At 38.1% G+C, this 22,621-nt stretch overlaps 1 protein-coding gene across 5 annotated transcripts in view; it reads right to left on the minus strand.

The window, feature by feature from the left end:
- The window catches only part of SUGCT (succinyl-CoA:glutarate-CoA transferase), a 310,973-nt gene that overhangs the window by 101,032 nt on the left and 187,320 nt on the right, over nt 1-22,621 (minus strand). The window lies entirely within an intron of this gene.

Below are 22,621 nucleotides of genomic sequence, written 5' to 3' on the forward strand. Positions count from 1 at the left end.
AGCTGTAAGTAAGTATTCCAGTCTACTGATACAGCAGCCAATCAAAACCTGAAGGTTTTGTCCCAGAAAACAACACATTTTGCTAGCTAGGGCTACATGTATCTATACAGACATTTGAGTTAGACAGGTAGATAGACAGACAGGCAGATCTTCTGAACATGATATAATGCCCTGTATGAAAAAGACAAGGCTAACGAAGGAGGTCTTAGTCCAGTCCTAAAAGTACAGTTTCCTGCTCCCAAAATGCTCCTGGCAGCAGTCCAGAGAGCTGGAAATTTGCATCGCAGTGAACTGTCACACAAATATGCATGCATTACTTGCCTGCCCAAATACAAAGCAATTGTTTTCAATAGCTTATAGAGAAAGATCAGTACTAACGAAATATATTCCTTGAAATACGTATGAACAATACATCCACCCCACTGACTCTGCAGATGAAAGCACTACCATCATTTCAGTTATTAAAAATATGATGTTCTTAATATTTGGTAAATGACACCATTAGCACAGTTTTGCTCTTGTTGTTTAGTAGGGGCCAATCTGTTTTCATAAAAGTCATGCTTCTTTAGGGGAAGTTTACCTATAAAATATTCAGCCCTTTATATTTAAAAGTCTATGCACACTGATGAACTACCAAGCTGCCCTTAAGTTAAGCTCCCATGGATGACGTGACTATGACAGAGCTTAATCAGAGTTTAAATAAGAGAAATCAGCAAGAAGTAAGACTGTCTTCTCACTGCAACAGAGATAAACAGTTCCCACTACTCTGCTGCCATACTCCTTGGTCAGTTCAGGTTCTGCCTCAGATATTGGTCTGCTTTAACCACTGCGTAACAAGTGTTCCATACGTACATGGTACACTCTCCTTGAGTAACCAACCTCCAAATGATACTTTCAGAAATGCTACACTAGAAATAAGCAGGCATCCAGATAAATAAAACCATTCTTTGCCCTTAAATTTCTGTCCTGCCGGATGGAGATAAGCTGATGTAACAGATGCTCTTGAACCTGAGGTTCTGCTTCTCACCTCCTCCACAGGCAGAGGTTATGAGCACAGACATGTGCAATGCAGAACTTTTTTATCCCCCTTCCACTGAACAAAGAAAGCCATCTTTGAAACCATGTTTCTGACCTGGTTTCACCAACAAGGTTCTGCATCACATAAAAAGCATATAGCATGAATTTCAGAGAAACTGGCATTTGGCCCCTAGTAATCCACTAAGTAGTATCTCCTGCAAAGAGAATGTGCACACCCAAAAGAGTTTGAGATAGAAATAGATAATTTGTTTTAAAAGCCAAAGTATGAAAGTCTCAATGTTTCCAACAGGTATTTACAAATCCAGAGCTAACATTCATTCCGGGATTAAAACCAGGAATTCTTTCCAACACATCTCTATGTAAACCAGACCAGCTCAGCTCTTATCTCAAGGTAAGAAGAATGCACCATCTCCCAAATGTAAAGGCTGAAATAAATGCTGTTAACTGCCCTGGAAAATAAAGGGGTTATGCCAAATAAGCTAACCTACTGGTTCAGGTCAGGTTCAGCCTGTATAGGGAAGGAAGGTCTAAAAGCAATTGATAAACTTGAAAAGAACACCCACTGAAATAATATCTATTCTTATTTCACGCATTATGTGCCAAAACCTGCATGCTCATTTATAATATCAAATGACATAAAAATCACACAACCTGAATTTCAGTGTAACTGTCCTGGATGATGCCCGTGTCCCACTCAAGTCAGTCTCTTATTGACTACTTTCCTGAGTCCAGATCTCATCCTGGGTATTTGGAGAAGCCCAAATTCTACACTGAATACCTTGAGATACAAACACAACAGAACACAGGGCAAATAATGACATCTGCATTAAACAAACATACTGCCTTTTGTTTTGCTTTGGGGTGGTTTTGGTTTTACTTTTTTAACTCTATGTTTCCACCGAGGTCTATTTTCTACACAAAAATTGTTGTTCTGCCTTTCTTCTGCTGGAACATGATGCACATTTCTTGTCCTAAACTCCATCAATAAATACATTTCATTAGGACTATGAGAAAGATCCACAGACTTTAACAGAAACTCTGTCAGTACTAAACAGAAATGTGGCCTGTGGTGCCTATAAATATTCATATTCCCTATATTATCAGTCACTTCAGAACCCCCTGTAAGGCTAGGCATCATACAAGCAGAAAAACGAAAGCATCCAAAGAAATTGGTAAGATCATTGCTGGAGAGTTTTTTGACCTTTTCATTTCAAGCAAGGAAATAAAGTAACTATACCCTTACTGTATAGAAAAGATACAGTTTTCAACAACTCATAACCCTTTTTACCCTATAATTGGAAATATATATGGCTCATAAGTATTCATTAATTCTGTTACTGCCAACGATTCAAGTTCTTCAGCAAAAGTAATAACCTATTTCTTTGGTCCACGTTCAGCAAGAGCTCAGAATGATGTTATTATGAATAGAGTTAAAAAGAAAATGCTTCAGTGTACAGGAAAAAGTTGACTGTTAAAGGCACCTGTGTTTCAAGGGTTAAAGTTTAACAAATTATTCTTAATTATGTTAAAAAATGTTAAAAACCTATCATTAATGTAACATTTCATTCCATAGCTTGATCACAGCAAAAGCAGGAAATTCACAGTTGACATTCCCACAGCAACCTTAACTCTATCCCATTGTGTATATTCATTTCAACTGAGTCTTTCTTTCTATGACCTCATAACATATGTGAAATGAAGGAAGGTGCTAGGATAAAATCCTACAATTAAAATAAATCAGAAGTATGTTGTTAACTTCCATTATTTTTGCAGTAGCATTTGAGTGGAGACAGCATTCTAAATAAACACACACACACACACACACAAACACACACGCATCTGATCAGGCACAGGTCACAAATATGCAGACATAAAATCAAGCAAACCCAACTGCCAAGGAAGGAACACAATACTCTGTCCTGGCAATGGAGGGAAGTGATTTGGGGTCTAAGGGTAATTAAGAGGAATCTCAGGGTTCTCATGTCAGTAAGGACTGCTGTTCTTCAGAGTGGAAAAGTCTGAGAAATGAACGAATACCAGAATGGTATTCCATAAGGCAGGGGAAGCACACCACCTAGGTATACTCTGGCTATTATTAAAAGAAAAGATGTATCACCTTAGGTTTTAGAGAATTTTCACTGGAATGGTGCAAGGGCATGTGCCTAGAACCTAAATGCTGTTCCTCTTGAGAAAGTCACGATGTCAGTCAAAGCCAGTCTTTTCAATTGGAAATCAGAATCTAAACTGTTTTACCTGTGGAAATGTAAAGAGACACTTTTAAAGTGACAATTCTGATGTCATTCTGCACAGCGCTACCTAGAGTTTGCAGTATTGAGACCCCTCTTTGCAGACTCAACAAGGAAGTCATTTCTTACCAGAATGTGCTGTAGGCAAGAACCTCCAGTCCTGAATTATTTATCTTTCTTAAACAGATTTTTAAACCAAAGTATGGCAGGTGGTGTACCACGAAGGCCACTATGTGCCTTTTGACAAAGTCCTCAGTGACATTCATTAGTGGTGGACTTGGCAGTCCTGGGTAATGGTTGGACTTCATGATGTTGAAGGTCTCTTATGACAAGTTGATTCTATGAGATGAATGTGAAAAATGTGGTAATTGCAATTAGTTTTGGCCACTGAGAGCTACATACTGTATTTTTCTTGAATTAAATACAGCTCTCCTCTTGGCAACTGTGGAAGTTCATTGAACAGGTGAAGTCTGTATATAGTCTAAAACTGTTGCAGTGTTGCCATTTCCATTCTCTTTGAAAACAAAATACAGTTTATCCAGAAAACAAAGGCCACATATAAACGTTCAAGTCTGCAGTTCGGCATAGCTTACTGTCTTGCTCATCTGTGAAAATGACTGTTATTGCTAAGTACTGTTGAGAGGATTGGCATCATACAGTACTGGAAGGGAGATAATCATCTCTTGCCACAGGGAGCTAGCAATAGGCAACTATATAGTGGTTTAGATAGACACTGCTCAGAAATTTTGATTCAGATGCTGTGTTGTTCTGCTTCTTAAAAAAATTGAGGATTACAGAAGCAGCATGGTTTGGGAAAAGGTTAGGATTAGGGTAAACAGAGAATAAAATCTGATGTAAGACTATTGAAAGCAGGTAAAATGTTCCCATAAACTTTCATAATCTTATTGTGCTTACATTGTAGAATATAGAAATTAGCTATGTATACATATACATATATATATTATGCTGTTGAAAACATGCTGCTCTCTTTCTTCATACGTAAGCTCATTTAGCTATCTGCATTGCATCACAATTGCAGTGTACATACACCCTTGGCCAAGCTATTGCTACTCAAAAAGGCAAGTCTAGATGTGGAAGATATGAGGAGTGGAAGAGGGATGTTAAGACAAAAAACTGAATAAAAATACATGTTCATGTAGCTAAAAGAAATACATCTCCCATGAAATGCCTATGTTTCATCTGTTTTCTAATTCTTTCAGAATTTTATTGAAATCTTAGAAGAGGTGCTTTCTTCAAAGTAATACAGGAATTGTAAGACAAAAAGCGTGACTCATAAAAGTGACTAATTTCTCTATCTATTCCAATTACCATAAGTTTGGACTTTTTAAAATTTATCAAATGTTGTACATATACCTATACAACACCCTGGAAGCATGAAGCAAATAACATTTCTAGGTGAAGCAGCCAGCATGCAGAATTGGTCTTCCTAATGATTAAAGATGACCATAACTGGTTTTACCAATGCAGAAAATTATTTCACACTGAAAGGATTCCATTTGCTCTGTTTCTTTCAGGTGAACAACAACAAGAAAAAGAAAAAAGATGATTTTGAAATGGCTTGTTTCCTCTTTCACATGATAGGAAGTTAACACAGACTACATGGGCACTGGCAGTGTAAACACAAATCACTTTTAAGCTGTGTAAACGCATCGACACAGAAGTAATGTCATCTTTTCTGTTCGAAAAGGCAGCCAGAAGAACATAAACCTCACCTGAATCTAACAGCTAACAATTACATGTCAAAGGATGTTTCACATATATGATAAAAGCAAGCATAACAAAAGTTGTTAATAACCTTCCACGTGGCATATGAATGTGTTTTGATAATATCAGGAAGTTAGTGAGGCATTCACTGTACCTATAGCACAGGAAATTTAACCCTTTATTCAGTATTTTTTTTACAGAATTAATACAACTGAATAACAGCCTCAGACTCACTCGGAGGCTGTAAAAGTGTTAAATCAGTTCATTTGAATGTAAAAACTACTATAATAGGATATGTAAATATGAAAGCTTAGCAAAATGATGGACTTTTCAAATGTCTGGAGGATAAGGGAACAGCCATATAAAACTATTGGGGCTCATGTCACTAAACTGGCAATGAGTAATAAAGACATTTGGTTTTATCTTTCCATTCCAATAGAAATGTTTAGAATTGCTTTCCAAAAGGCTGCTAATAGCTAGCAGAATACTAGCAGTTCATGTAAGTGTATTTCTTTGTGACATTTTTGGGCACATTCATTCCCTACTCCTATATGCTCAAGTGATCTTCGTTACCTCTCCTGTAAAAACTAGTGCAACATACACTATAATAACATTGCTTAGCAGAGATCATAATCCAAACAACTTACAAAGCTGGCTAGAAAATTCTTCCTAGAAAACAGTATGTATAAAAGCAGTACCAACAGAATTCAATGCTTAAATAAATGATTTCATGAGTCTGAAAATTAAGTCAAAGATACACAAGATGATAAAATCACAGCGACATTTTTTGCCAAAAGCATAGAGGTTTTGGCTTTTAATATGATGTATTTCTATTAAAATGGCTATTCCTTAATTTATTTCCACTTCGTGTTTTTTTGTCTCACAACATTCCAACTAAGAGGCATAAGAGGACACTAACATACCTTGCTTGTCCTTCCTTTGGATCACTGTGGTGAATTCAGCACTTGGACTAAGTAATAACCACTCCTGACCAACAACCTCAGTGGTCATTGGACTGGGTCCCAGTGCTGCAGGTAGTTCAGGCAAAACCACACAAAGTTCTACGAGCTAGCAGATGCAATGACGGGTAGAGAGGACACTGGTTGAAGCCTGGAAGCTGAAAGACATGGATGTATGGCTGTAGTCCGTCACTGAGTGCTCTGGGTGGGTTGCTTCCACCCAAACTTACTAACTGCCCAGGAAACTAAGTTTCGAATTTTTTTCAAATGCAATCATGTGTCCACAACCAGCACTGTGGATCTGCAGGTAACTTCCTCTGTGACTGACTCCTCCACCATTAAATAAAGAACACAGCTTCTTCTCAGATTTTTAGAGTAGGCTAAAGGCTTGGAGACATGCAAAAGATAGAACAACGGGAGACAATGAACTTTTTGATTCCCAATTCCTGTCTCAAAATCAGCTTAACAGCCTCCTACCAGAGAATTAGGTGATTCTAAATGTTTCCTAAAGGAGAATTTAGTATTGATAGCTTTATTTACGCAGGTGATTATCCAAAGTAAAAAATTAACAGATGTGGGATTTGAATTAACTTACAAAAGATTAAAAGAAATTACTATACAGATAATAATTTTTCCTTCAAACAGAACAGTAAAACACCCAAGATCATAATTCAATAGCAAAAGCCAAAATAAGTATTTTTGAGCATTATCCTGAAAAACCTTTTTCAAAATAACTGGTTTAGCTACAAAATTTCCTATCTTATTAACCTTCTCTAACAAGAGATGTTTGGATGTCCATAGAGAATGTGTGGAAGTTCAAATTACGAGTCAGATGTTTCACATAATTCAGAGAGAACAGGAAGAAAACATGCTTCGTTCACTAACAGGAAAGTAAGAAAAGGTTTGCAGACAGGAAATTAACTTGCACTATTACCTTCTTATATAAGTATCCGAAACTGAAGATGTGCAGTTGAATGTCATATTACAACTTGCAGCAGATATTTGTGCAATGCTCTAATGTCCATATTATGCCTACAGTATCATTATACTTGGCTATGCACTGGAGGAAAGGAATATAATCCCTGGGGTAGTAGAGGCAAAGCCTGAAGGCATGCAAAAGGAAATACTGCACAGGACTTTTCCAACCTTTCTACTGTGAAAGTCCATATCCTAGAAACACCCGATTACAGTGGCAAACAAAAGTTAGGCTCTATCAACTACCTAACACCTTCCTAAAACATAAGGTCTACATATTTAGGAGAAAAAATATTGGAAAGTCCTAAATAACTACAAATGTTCAGAAAGATTTAGGGCTTTCCATCTTTAAAAATACTGAAAGACTTCTGCAGTAATGACCCTTATTGTACACAGAGGCATCAATACAAAACTGAATCAAAGTAAACTGCTCATATAATTTTAGTATTAGTTTCTAGTGGTATCTTAGTGTACCTTATATCCAAGCCTTGACCCAAATCAGACTGACTTGTACAGCAATATAAAGGAAAAACATAAAATGTGACAAGAATGGAGAATGCTTACTGTCCTTGCTCTGGCATTCAGTGTTCTTCATAGAAACAGAAATAACTGCTTGTCCTGTCGCTGGTGGATTCTGCGGCACAAGTGCACAACAATTTTCTACGAACGTGCATCCTACCTTTCTAGAATTTATTAGATTCCTGTGTTACAAACCGGCGACCACAGGTCTGCCTCACCCTCCAACAATATGCTTTCTAATAGTTATTTAAGCACTGCGGTAAGTCAAAACATACATGTCTTCTGTGCAGCCCAGAGATGGGAATGAAATGAAAAAAATCCACTCTGCATCTTATTTTCTTTAAAAGACACTTAACCAGAATGTTAGTCTTGCAGCATCAAATACATTGTGAGGACACAATTAAACACAACCAACCAACCCCACAGACATACTACTAACAGAATGCAGAGTTAGCAGAAGGGGAAACAGTGAAAAAAAATAGCAAATATATTTCGCAAGTAAGGACTACATAAGAAAAGGAGGCTAACCACAATAAGAAGTTATGTTTGCATACATATTAACAATTCTAAGTGACTAGTTAGAGCTCAATTATGTGTTAGGCTTGGCAAATGTACAAGCAAAAGAAAGTAGGGCTACATATATGTCATCTGTATACGACACTACCATTTACCATCTGAAATTTCTTACTGTTATTACTTTAATATGAAAACAGAAATGTACTTCAGCTCTTTTATTCTGCCTGTTTTCTAAATAGTCACTCAACATTTAAGTCAGCTATGGCTAGAAGGAAAGCGAGGCAAGCTAGATTCTGGGATGCAATCTCAAAACACAACTAAATCATTTAAAACATGAGGAAAAGGAGCCTTTTACGATCTTTTACATATCCTTTTCTAAACTTTTAGTAAATTGCTCAGCTTCTATTGTATCCATCTTCACCAACTAAGAATACCACCTGTTTTACCCACTACTTCTCAAATACTCATAGAGAAGGAGCTGTTGTGCTATCTAAAGTACCACATCTAAAGTGCAAGAAGGTGAAAAACTGGAAGTGGTACCTTTGTGAAGGATTCTGCTACAGACTTCACTAGTTGCACATCAGAGATCCCAGTAGGTATACATTATTGAGGATCCCACTTAGAGCTGGATCATGAGACCAGGCATCAATTACATGGTTATCCTCTCAAGGTAACACCACAGCAATTAAAGGAGAAAAACTGGGAAAAAAAATAAATAAAAAAATAAAATCATGGAAAATGGGATGGAATTGAGTGAGGGTTTCCCATCAGTTGGGTGTAGATGATCCGTCAGGAGCAAGAGGAAAAGCTAGGAGGCATTTAGGAAAAGCAACAACAACTGTATTTGGAAAGAACACCAAAATCCACAATAAGCATTTACTAGCAAGTATGTGTGAAATAAAGCAGATCCTAGAAAAGGAAGATAGGCAAACTAAATGACTCTATATGTATTCACAGGGGAGAAAAGGAAGAAAAAACAATGGCAACAGGCACGTGATCCAAATGTGGAAGGCGATTCTATTACAGCATTTTCCCTACACCTGCGTAAATGGGATTCTGGCTGGCTCTGTCCTCTGTCAGCAATGCGACAAAGATGAGAAGGGGTGAATCCACTGCACTCCTACTAGGGATGGTCAGAATTTGTTCTTCAGAAGTGATACAAAATAAAACAAAATTCCAAATCAAGGGAGCTGACATGTGGAAGCCAAAAGGAAGTAACAGGGGACATGGCTCAAATGAACACAGTGTCAATCTTACTTAAAATTCCTTAAAAGCTTGATGAGGTAAAAAGGAATAACCTGTCCGAGATAGGCTGGAATGTAAATAAAGCACTACAGGAATAAAAAGGGAATTTAGTTAGAATACAATATATCACTCAGAGAGTACCAAGCACATGGAGAGAGTTCCAACTGAAATCATTAAAGCAAATTATATAGATGAACTTAAAAGACACTTGGACATTTTTATGGTGAGAGAGAAAGAGGAAAGTGGGCTGAAGGGTACAGTAGATACAAATCCCACAGGATGGGATGTAATAAACTTAAAGAACCACCTTCTTGGATCAGATGTGCTTTTCTGGTTCAGAAATTCCTTTTGTCCATACCAGTGATGAAATGAAACAAGCTCTTTATATGTTAAGTATCTACTAAGCACCATAATCAGAAGTTATGACACATGGCTGCAGATAGAAAACTCTGACAATTTCCGTCTCCTTCCGGCTACAAAATGCTACAGTGTTCGCTGAGCAACAACATAGTGTTTATCACTAAGAACAGAAATCATAAAAATCATACGCAAAAGCAATAGTTTCTTCTCACTGGCTTGAAATGTTCAAGCAATCTGAACGTATTTTTCAGTATTGACAGGACTAACCACGTATTCCCACCCAGCAATGTGACAGAAGAGCACAGACACACCAGCACATACCTCATGGCAAAGACCTTGACATAACTCTTACTTGGATCAGTGTTAACTAAGTAAAAAGATAGAATGGATACAAAATTATGAAAAAGGAATAAAAGGTCAATTTACCTGCTTTAAGCAGAACAAGTTGACATTTATCTCACAGAGGCCTTGTAGTCATGATCACAGAAATAATAGAAGCAGCTGAGAAGACTGCTACAGTTATTCCAAATAATAACTGCTTTGTTGCTTGCTTGTCTGAAGTAAAGGTACACACTACAAAATCTGACATACCTTTGATTCTTATCTTCTTGCTCCATCTTTCCTAAATAACTCCACAGAACTCCATAGAGTGGAGTGGTTGTTAACCACACCATCCTAAGAATCAACAGTGCTTCATGCACACTAACAGGGAGCCTGACACACACATGTAAGACTGTCCATGGCCCTGTGCAGTATGAAACTAAAAGCAAAGTCCTCTCTGCTCTACTGTGACAAGGATGCACCTTTCAGAAGAAACATACGCTAGACATGACACCAACACTTACATCATTTCCATCTCCACAGTATGCACTACATAGACCTTACTGCAACACATCACGCTTCTTTCTTACTTTCTGTGCTTGCTTTAGCAATGGTCAACAGCTTGTAGTTCAAAAGGTGACGAAACACAAAGATCCCTATTTTCTGATCCACTCTGACAACATTTGAGTCATTTGCCTGTACACAAAGCATAGGGAGAACAAAAGACTAAGCACAAGGAGTGATACACATCTCTCTTGATGTTAATAATTTTATTACTAGTAGATAAATTTTGCCTTTTCTTATCCATTTAATTATTGACCCAAAAAAGCCATCCCTAAATCTAGAAATTTGCTTTAATCAAGCAGGGAAATTAATAGTCATGTACAAGCACATTTCTGTTATTTTGAAAACCATATAGTCCTATTTCCCTGAACTCCCAATAGATAAGATGAAAGAAGTCCTTTCTTTATTCACAAACCCAGAAATTCTTCATTCTATCATCTGACTCAAAGCCACTTCCTCGAGGCTCTTCTCAGAGTGACAAATTATCTGCAACCAAAGATTGCTTTCTTACCTCCCCTTGTGCTTTTCTTGTACTTCTCTCTCCTTTCTTAACATCCAGAAAAGGCCAAGCCAAAGAGCTCTTGATTCCTAAGGGTATACATGTACATGTCTTTCTCAGGACAATGACATATTTCTGAGCTCTAGTTTGAGGCTCCCCTAATGTTCCTTATTTTTCCCTCAATGGCAGGATTTTCCATTGACAGAATTGCAAAACTGTCCTGATTTGAAATGAACTGTTTTCCAGACATTCCACAGCTGTAACAATCTGTCCTTGCCTCATGTGTCCACAGGAATTGAGTTGTTCAAATGCAAAAATAAAAAATACAAACCCGAAATATTGTTAGGCTGGCAAAATGAAGCACATGACTGACACTGATTTTATTCTCAGTCCCCTTTGTTTCAAAGTGGTTCTCATTAGCAGTAAGCCTGACAGCCCTAAAATCTGAGAACTTCTGTTCATCCCAGAATATCAGCAACAGGAGCTTAACTTACTACTACATCTTGTCCATAAGCTTCAGGTATGATCTGGAAGAATCATTGTCAGCCAAAAGCAGAGTGTTCAGCCTTCAAAACTACCCAAATACCCATTTTTATTCCTTCAGATTGTGAAGCAAATGTGTTCATTACGCAGACAGCTAATGGGAGATTACCAGCAATGGTCACTGGGTCAATACTTGCAAATTTATGTGGCTTTCCTAAATCGGTCTGGTTTCCCAAAGTTAGATCCAAGCATGCCTTCCCCAAGGGCTCCAATACTCTGCCTCTACTTCTGTGGTCACAATCATCAGTAAAAGATTTTACTGTAAACCTACAGGGAACACTTTTTAACTTGCACTGTTACACACACACACACACCCATAACAAGTCTTGAAGCATAACCATACCTCCAGAAGGTTTTATTACCAGGAGATTCTATAACGGAATAGGGGAAAGGATCATTCTCTATATTCCTGCTACATTTACTTCCTGCCTAACCAATCCCCACTGATCATTGATGAAAATAGAGTATTAATTTAAATGAGTCTTTAGTTTGACCTAGGCTTATCTGATGCAAATCATATTTTGCATGCTACCCTAAAAGGCCTGGAGATTAAATAAACGAAGTCCCAAATCATCCTTACCACAGTCTACCTGACACTATCTATACAACTACTAAAAAACTAAATACATGATCAACAGGGTAATTACATGGCAACACGCAAGAAAAGCATGTAAAAGGGCTGTTCACGCAATATTCAAGCACTGGAATTCAGAAAGATTTCATTGCGTTGCTATATTCTAGCAAAAAAATTGCTTAGATTTTCAAGACACTCGTTCTTTTGTTCTCTGATATTAAGTCAGGCAAAAAACCTTGGGCTATTCACATGAAAAGCAGATTACACATTAAGTACAAAAGTCTAAGCTTCAAATATTCAGTCTTCACTCACTGCAACTTACATGCTTCTAACCTCCATTTCAAAGGCAAATGCATTCACATTTGCCAAAGCACTTACAGGATTTCATCCTACAAGCACTGACAGATATATTCAACTTAGTAATACAGAGACCCACTGACTTCAGTGACCTATTAGTGTACGCATTAGATTGATGCCCATCTTCTTGTATTGTGCATCAATACTTGACTCAAAAGAGCAACCTCACAAGGAAAACCTCCGCATAGAGAAACAGCACAATTGCATGGTGCATACTTAGTTTATATATGCATTCTCAGACTATTTGTAGTTTTAAAAACTCTTAATTTCAGATTTGGTCACTTTTTCCTTATCTGTTCCTCCTTACCACCACCACTCCCCTATAACATGGTAAGTGAACAAAAAACCCCTGAATCACAATTGAAAAGCAGACTCCTTTTCTGTTCAGTGTCTGGTAACAACATACATGTTGTTTGGGGTTCTTCATCACTTACTGAACAATTTTTGCAGGCACTCCAGGAATTATAGAATTGTTTTTAATGACAAACAGTGAAACTAATATTGGTATTTGAGGTGGGATAGTGATTTCATACCAGACACAGATATCGCATGATTTTATCTGGAGGGCACAGTTCTCGCTGCCTGACACACAAAAAAGATATTTACTTCTTCAGGCTTGATTATCTAGAGACACTCTCTTACGACATTTCTAAGCTGTCACTGCACAAATGCAGGAAGGTGAGCGGGTATCCCCCTTTCCACACAGCTGTGTAAATGCTGCTTACAATCATTTGCTCTCAGAAACACAAGGTCCAATTATTCCTGGATTCCCAATCCCAGAAATCTGAAGAAAGTCGACCCAGATCCTACCTATCCTCTGCATCAGCACACAGAACAGGGAAATTAATTTGGAAGTATACCATGCACGTACTTTAATGTTCACTATTAGGATAAACACTCCTGCTAGCCAAGTCATTTTGCAGAATCTTCCATGAACACAAGCATTACAAGGCCAAATGAAATCAATGTTTTTCATTCAAGAGATTCTTCCCCCACCCCCAGCTCTCACTTCACCTGAAAGAGAGTAACAGCAGAACTGAAGTTAGCCAAACAATTTCACTGTCAGTGGTAGAAGTGGATGCCAAAAAAAGGGGAAGGAAGAGAGTAGGGAAAGGAGAGTAGACAGAAGAATGCAAAAATCTCCAGTTTAAAGCCTGTCCCAGATCATGTAAAGTTGGCAGTGCATTTGGTTAATCCCTCTAGTGCTTCAGTGGAAAAATCACAGCAGGCGGCTGGATACAACATCCAACACTGCCCTTTCTTGTATTTTTCCATTTCTGGCAGCATACTGTCATACATGCAGCATCTGTCCATTTCCACAGACTGCAGCTGTATATTCAATTCAACTAAAACAGTTAAAGGAAAAAGCAAAAGCAAAGGTTCAAAGGGCAATGAATAGCTTGGGCTCTTGGAATTCTGCAGGTGTGGTGCTCCCGATGCTGGCTAGCTAACCCTGCTGCAGAAATCACCGCAGTCGTTTGCAGAGCTTTCCTATCTGCCTGCTTCCACCCGACTGGCATCCAAATTTCAGAAGCATGATAATGTTGCTAGCAAAGATTTTAAAAAACAATTTATTTGTGTAACCTGGTCTCTGGCCTTGCATTTTAAATGTGGAAAAGAGGGGCAATCATCACTCAGGAAAAGGCATTATTATTAACAAAGCAGTATAAGTACCAGCAACATAGACCCACAATACAGATCTCAGGATATACTTGTATGGATAAAGCCTAATTTCCTTTTTCTATGGCTACTACATCTTTCCTCCAAGAAATACCTAAATGTTACAAGTGTCAGCTCAGTCAGAAACCTCTTCTTTCATATGATGGAGCTCTAAGGCACTTAGACGTGTAACTCAGTATCTTTTAGCGAAACCACATGGGGGTGAAACAGTACAGATGTACAAATCTTTTCCACTACTATGTGGACTCTACACTACTGCTATTCTTTTAAAAGAATTTCTGTTGTACCTGGTCGCTTCTACAGAGAGTATATCTGAGCTTCGTACAGTTAAAATACTTGCAAATGCAAAACAAATCACTGCTTCAAAGAGCCCTCAATTTCAATAAGCAAAATGGTCAAAAAGTGGAAAAGGAAGTAGGACGACCCCATTTTTCAGAGAGAATGAAAGCCATAGCTCTATGGTCATTAGTACCTGGTACTACAAACACAAAGAAACAAAAAACCCCAAAAATACAGGAACAAGATCAGGAATAGTCACAAGCATTTTTTTGTTGAACCAGCATCAGGTGTGATATAGAAGTTACACTGGTTGTGGAAAGCCAAAGTTCGATCTAACAAAGATTTGCCTGAACACCACTCAAGAAGGATGCCTTCCTTGGCCTGTTTCAGATGCTTTGCCACACAGTAATATTATCACCCTAATGCTTGTGCTATATTGCTATATTTCATATTTCTTAGTCACTGAGAATAGAAGTATTCTGATGATGCTGAAGTAACAGTTCATTCTATCTTAAAAAGTAATTTTTTCAGTGCTACAGCTACAGTAAGGGAGGAAAAATAAGCAAATCATGCAAGCATACAGAGTGTGAAGACTTGTGCTGTGTGTTTGGGTGTTGTACAATAGAGGAAAGAAGCCCCAGGATGTCTTTTATACTGTAAACACATCTTTGGAGTTACTCACTCTGACTAATACATAAGTATATCTTACAGGAATATAATAACAATTAAAAACCCATACTTCAAGTTTTGAAGTGCTTATTATAAATATTCATCAGGTTGCTCAAGTGTCTGCATAAATTATGAACTCAACTTAGATTAAAAGAAAAGCGTTTTAACTGCCTTTGGCTAGCTCCAATTTTCACAACCAAAAGAGGCATAAACCAAATAGGTTTAACAGAGTAAATGTATTTCTGTCCAAAGCTGTTGGGTGAATATGTTTCTACAAACTTCAAACCTTAATCATCATAAGTTAGAAGAAAAACAAATAATACTTTTATTTACACAATGTTTATCTGCCAATAACATTTTAGGAGTTTCCTACAAAATAACACAGAGATTAAACAGACAAAAATAGAGACAAAAATTGCACATGATTAAAAACAGAAAGTCCCTTAAAAACATTCAATCACTGCACAGTGTTGAAGGACTCAAAAAGGTTTCAAAACCTCTTCAATTTCATGGTGGTTCTTAGATAAAAAACAAACAAGCAAACCACCGAAAAACCCCACCCCAAAAAACAGAGTTCTAAAACCTAAGATGCAACTGATGCCCATCCATCATGCTTCTGAGCTGACTTAACACATTTTATTCCTGCTGGCACTAACACTTCCTCCTTCATTTGAAAAAGAAATCACAAGAAATTCCCACCCAGTGCAAGCTGAGAAAATGTGACTCTTTGTTAGTCAAAGAGCTGTGGGTTCTAGTTCAAAAGACAGACTTTCTTGGCTAATGCTGATAGTACTAGTAACCAACAATGAACTGGTGTGTAAAGAACCAGCTTTTTCTGTACTTCACTGTTGTTAGTTCTTCAAAAATAATTCTGTCATGCACAATTTCTTGTCACAGGCTCCATCCAGGACACTGATATAACGGCTTACCACCTTCACTTGAAAGCGCATCCTTTAATTGTTTGGTCAGCTCCCTTTACAATTGACTGTAGAATAACCCTGAGAACAAGCTGTAAAGGGTGTATTTTGGAGCTTCCAATCAACAGAACTATTAATTGAGAAATATAAAATAGATGTTCTCATTTACATACACATTAAAGAGTAAGACTGCAGAAGTGCAGCTGAGGACAGAAGGTACATGAGTTGAGTGAAATGCTGGGTGGTTAAGAAGCAACAGAAGAACACAGCTTGCCACCATATCCTGTTTTCTAGCAGTTTCTCAAGAGAAAAAAAACCCCACGTCACTCCTTTTACTTGTAAATGGATGTCATAATGAAAATACATCAGATAAAATTAAAAAAAAATACATTGATGCAATTTCTTTAATTTTTGAGGAAGATCCACACTATTCATACAGTTGGAAATAAAATCTAGGGACAAGCCAGCACCTAGATAAGCTAAATGAAAAAATATCTTGCGTAAAAAATGCTTTGCTTTTAGCATATGCTAAATCCTCTAAAAACTAAACACTTGGGAAACTTTTCAAGTACACTTCAACAATACATCCAATTTGAAGACAACATTCTCTGTGTTTTTTAAAGAAAGATCTTTGTCACTGTTCCTTAAGGCTTCACTGCTCCTTCATCTTGGAATATCTGCATTTTGAATCAGCTCCCGGATCCTTGGAGTTTAACATCTGATTTTTTATCAGGTAAAAGGGAATTCAACCCCTTGCCTGAAACCTTGAGGTTTGTTTAAAGAAAATAAAGATACAAAGGGTCACTCTCACTCCGCACTTACAGAGTGATAACAGCTCACAGGTTCGCTGACATACTAGCTCTAGGTAGAAAACTATAACGTTTTACTCAGAAATAACCCTGGATAACAGTTACCTTGAATAACCCAAGGCCTCAGTGCTACCTTTGCTATATTTGCAAAGCATCTTAGTTTGTTTTAAAACAAATCTCACACCTAAGTCCAACCAAAGTGTGTACTCACGCATTCATTTCATAAACTGGAAAATTCCTTCCATATATTGTGTTTTTTGCCTGCCTTCATTGTGATTTCAATCTACAGGCGTTGCACCATGAGAAGGGACAGAAATTTTGAAGTTGCTTGAGAATAATTTTGCTATATTTATTTATAATTTTATATATATTTTTTATATTTCTATACATCTATTTTTTAAGTTAGAAAACGAAGGCTAATTTAAACCAGAACAGAGATTCGAAACAAAATAGGGTATCTCTTCCTGTACTTGCAGACTCCCACCAAGATCTCTATGCTGTCTAGAAAATGTGTTCTAAATATCTATTAAAAAATTGGGGGAAAAAAGGAGAGGAAGAGCAAGATGCAAGCAAGATATAGGGGACAGCAGAGCAACGGTACTGAAAACTGGGAATGAACCGGTTATTCCTGTCTCCTGCTATTCTATATTGAAAACATATTAATTTAAAAGGTTCTGGACTGAAAGAGGAACAAATCCTGTGTACCTTGCAAAATCCAGAACAAAATCCCAGCCCAAACGCTTTCACCAGGTTGCTGCAATGGACACATACTCTATAACTGTCCCAGCAAAGCCAGGGCATCTGACCACTTCCTAATCAGCCTTTGATTGCAAAGACTTGCAATTGATAATGCACAGTTGGAATTTCCCTTCTCAGTAAAGAGACAGGTTATTGCCATAAGTAATTGAAACGTAATAAAACTATAATATGTATTTCCCTGCTCTTTCTGTCTCTAGTGCATACTTTGTGAAAGAACCATAGCTGGATTTAAAACCAGGACAGTTCATTCACTAAGCAAAGACATCAACGTGTAGGCCAATTTTTGAGAAGGACTATACCAGACCTCATTATGAACAGGTTAAAAATCTTACTTCTCATATTTTCAGAACTGTCAGCTGCATGCATGCCATTGAGAACATGTTATTTTTTCACTACTGTAGCCTTTAAAAATGTAATGAGCCTATTCATATGGAGGCTACTTTTTGATAAAGAACTTTGAACTACATGTCTATCGCATGCAATGAATTACATGCACATATACACACACTGCTTGAAAGACATTCAGGGGTATAAAAGCCCCCAAAAGGACTGAAGGGTGTGTGGGGAAAGAAAGAATTTCAGTCCTAGAGTACAATCTACATTTCATTTAAGTGAATGGAAATCTTCACTTCACTTTGATTTGACAAGAAGTTGCACTTGATCCAAAATGAGCTACAGATCCCAATTGTTAAGCACAACATTTGGAAATCTTCTCAGTAAAGTCTACCATACACATTACAATTGGCCACTTTTGAGTTCATGTTGTATAGCAAGACTTGTTACAGCTGCATATGTGCATTAGTATTATATTACATGAATGTAATGGATACTTACATGAGTAATTTTTACCAATTTGATGTTGAATGCAGCAATTTTTTGTGCATTTGTACAATCAACAATGCAAACAGTACTTCGAGCAGGAATTCATATATTTCTTTCACTAGGATCAGCATTAGATACTTGGAATTACTGGGATATTGCACAACATGCTTACATATTTTAACCAATATCCTTAATGCTGTAATTGCAGGAATCCTTCAACTTTTATAATCAGTTAGTTAATTTGGAAATGCATGTGTTTTGGTACCTGTTTGGAACTGCATATGCATCGGTACCAGATTTTGGAAACGAGGCCTATAAATCATGTGCTCCAAATGGTAATCCAGTGAGATAAACCATCAAACAGTTTGAGATAATTACAAATGATTCCCTGTTTGTACCCTATCCTTGCAACCTACACTACTACACATAATACAGATTAATAGGAAATTTTCTGGCACATGGAATTACAAGACTCCTTCAGAACCTGGTATCCACTGAGACAAACAATTTGTGTGATAAGAAATGATGGATACTGCAGTGTTAACTCACTCAGCTTTCCTTGGTGTTGCCATACATGAATTTATGGCAGTATAAAAACACATGGCAGCCCACTTCTTCATAAGCAAGTGAAAATAGTTCATCTATTCACTAGACGAGGAGGAAATACTATGAGCCGAGGAATGGATACAAATATGGATGCCCCAAAGCCTTCCTGGAGGTCTACCAAAGAAACTCTGGCATGTGGAAATTGGCCTTCCAAAGACAACCTTTTCCAGTCCCTCTAGATTTGAATGAGTGGCCTTAAACAAAACCTTAAAGTGCTTTGCTTTTTAAAAGAAGGTGTTGGACTGAAATGCTTAACCATAAAGACCAGCTTGTCTTTCTTTTAAATCAACAGTTGTGCCCACTTAAGAGGCACCAAAGGGCCACTGCGGTTTTCTGTTAGATTAACAAAAAAGAGAAGTGGAGAAAGAAATATATCCCCTTATTTCCTTAAAATTGCTAGTACTTCAGGAGCTTCTAAAGCACTGTTCTATTAAAACTGCCTCTTGGTATCATTATAGTGGTGCCAAAAAGTACTGCTAACTGCAGTGATTAAAAAGTTACTCTTTTCCTTAGGAAAGCTTTGAATTGTTTAGCAAGTCCCCCCCAACAGTAGCAAGTGACCAAAGGGCATGTTTTTAAATAATAAATTAAGACAAAGCAAAAGCTTAGCACAATGGAACCGGACCCCTGTCTTCCCCCAGTTAATACATCTAACATCACATGCCTATTCAGAATGGGAAGAAGGGATTTCCCCTCAGTAACCTCTGTGAGAAAGAATGCAATTGTTCCCCTTCTCATTGTATGCGTTACTAAGCCATGATGCCAGCCACATGCTGATTATCTCTTGTGTTACATAAAGTGGTCTCCTGCGGTGCCAACTGCCTGCCGTGTGGTCTGTATCCCGTTACATAAAGTGTTATCCTGTACCACCATGCGCTGTGCCAAAGAGCTGCTCTGTGCTACCACGCTCCCCGTCCTCAGAGCTCAAACGCCCTTTGTTTCCCTGCCTGCTTCTGCCCACAACTTACAAGCCACCTAATGATTAAAACAAAACAAGAATGCTTCCCAATAAACAGCGATTTTGCAGTTACATTGTAAAATGAGAAAGAACACAAATAACTGTTGCTCGGGGATCCTGGAGGATATGAGCGTGCTGCACAAAAAGATCCCATTAAGAGTTGCCGCACGGTCCTCTGCGACTCATTGCACCTACACACTTCCATCATTTATGGGTCATTCTGCAGATAGCATTTTATCTGTCTCAAGGTTTTTCTAAGGCAGTCCTGAGATCAGCCATACAGCTTGAGATGAAAGCACCCTTGGAGTAAAACACACTCAGAATAGCTGTCTCTCTTGATGCATTGCACTAACACATTGTCAAAGGGCTCTGTTGCTCCAGCAATCTGTAAACATGCTGTATCATCAAAACAGTGCAGGAGTGATGATGTGTTACTGGAAGGGTGGCAGCGGTATAGGAGCAGCGCATCTAGAAGCGGAGTTCACCTGACTATAGGCTGACAGCCAATTCACACAGTACAGTATAGTAGAAACTGCTCTCTGGGGTGGCCAGTGGGAACAAAACTGCTAAATCAGCTGGCCTGGCACTCCAGTTTCTGGCAACTGGAAATGGCAAGTCTTACATACACAAAAAGAAAGGTTAGGCAAAGGGGTTCCCAGTTGAGGGGAGACAAAGAAGAAACTGAATTATCAAATTTTTGTGAGGCCACAGCAAAGAGAATCTCACCTCCCAGGGCTCATGGCCTTTTCTGCAACAGTGCTTTATAATGAGGGACCGACAGCCAGCAAGACTATGTATTTTCCCTTGAATAACAGCACAAGGCTAGGAGGTATTTTGGCATAAATCTCCCAATTTGTTACTTTCAGTGTTTTAAAAATATTTTTCAGATCTCAGATAACCCTTTTCTGTGTCTGGTAGCACAATCAATCACATACCAATGTGATCCACCTTCAGGAACAAAGAAATGGCACAAACGAGCCAAAATAGCTCTGTCTGGTCAGTCTCACTTACATAAAGGGCTAAGATTAACTACAGGGGTGAGATTCCAGCTTCGCTGAATCAAACAGCCTCACTCCCCATCACATAATGAAGGCTGAGGAATGAAGATGCATTGCTACATTTAAATCAGTGCTTTTTGAGACTTGACTCCAAAGATATGGGGTGAAGTTCTGATACTAGGCAACATGTGCAGATAGGTTTGCATGTATCAGTTTCCCTGCAGTTCTGCATCATGCCTCGTACTACAGGAGGCGAATGCCAAACAAACAAACAAAAATACAGCCCAATACAACTTCTCCCAACAATTAGTCTTGTATATTGGTATTAATGGATTTTGGTTTTCACAGAAAAATAGAATCCCAGACTGGTTTGGGCTGGAAGGGACCTTAAAGCTCATCCAGTTCCAACCCCTGCCACGGGCAGGGACACCTTCCACTAGAGCAGCTTGCTCCAAGCTCCGTCCAACCCGGCCTTGAACACTGCCAGGGATGGGGCAGCCACAGCTTCTCTGGGCACCCTGTGACAGCGCCTCAGCACCCTCACAGGGAAGAACTTCTGCCTAAGAGCTCATCTCAATCTCCCCTCTCTAATCTAAATTCCCTCTCTCTCTCATAAATGCCAGTTTAAAGCCATTCCCCACAGATACTCTGTAAAAACAAGTACAGCGTCTTGCAATATTTGACCTAAACAGAAGGCTTACAAGAAAACAACAGCAAAGCTCTGCTTAGAAAGGTTCGAAAAGTTTCAAAAAGTTCAAGATTCAAAAAGCATTAAGAAAATCCCAAACCCTATGACAAAGCCTTCAGCTTATATAGAGGAACTAGCAGAGAAACAATATTATTGCCTTCATCCAAAACCCACAGCAGAGACTTTCCATTTGTTACCACTAGCTTTGAACTGGGACAAAATTGCTCAATTTTTGGGCTACAATGACCCTCTCCTGGAATCATGCAAGAAAACACAGTGGCTGTGAAGACAGCTTAGTGGGGGAAAAAAAAGGGGGGGTGTGTGAAAATCAATAATAGATAGTAGACTCATAATGCATAAACACTAGAGACGTCTCTTTTTTAAGTTAAAATAATGCAATCAATATGCCTTTTCTAGATAAGCTTTCTGCTGTAACGCTCCTTTTCTTGCACTGCATATTGTGTCCTACGGCACTATACATTCTTTATCCCCTTCTATAGCATCCCTTGGGTCAAAGGTAGAAGATACAAAAATTCCTGGAATAATATCCCCAATAAATTACTACTAACTATTATAATCCAACATGGGCATATAAACGGCACTTTAAAGAAAATTGAATTTGTTGAAAATTAAAGCAAACCTGGTGTTACTTTGAACAAGAGGCTTACTGATTGTTTTCAGATTTCCATTATAAAATAGGCTTTTTTGTTTTATGTGTTATATACCCTCTGAGGAAAGGAACTGTACCTCAAAACATATGGGTGTTCAGAATCTCTATTTTTAAATACAATGCTCCATGCTCGTAAAACTCTGCTTTGGAAGTCAAGGAATTTATAACAAGGTGCATAACAGCAAACCTGAAAGAAGGCTAAAGATGACGGAAAACAGAGCCTGTACTCATTAATCAAAACAAATAAGTAGAGAGCACAGAAGTGAAAATGACCTTAATTTGGGGACAAATACCTGTGGTTTAATTCAGAGACATCTTGCTATCT

The sequence above is a fragment of the Lathamus discolor genome, chromosome 2, assembly GCF_037157495.1.
Source record: "Lathamus discolor isolate bLatDis1 chromosome 2, bLatDis1.hap1, whole genome shotgun sequence".
NCBI lineage: Eukaryota > Metazoa > Chordata > Aves > Psittaciformes > Psittacidae > Lathamus > Lathamus discolor.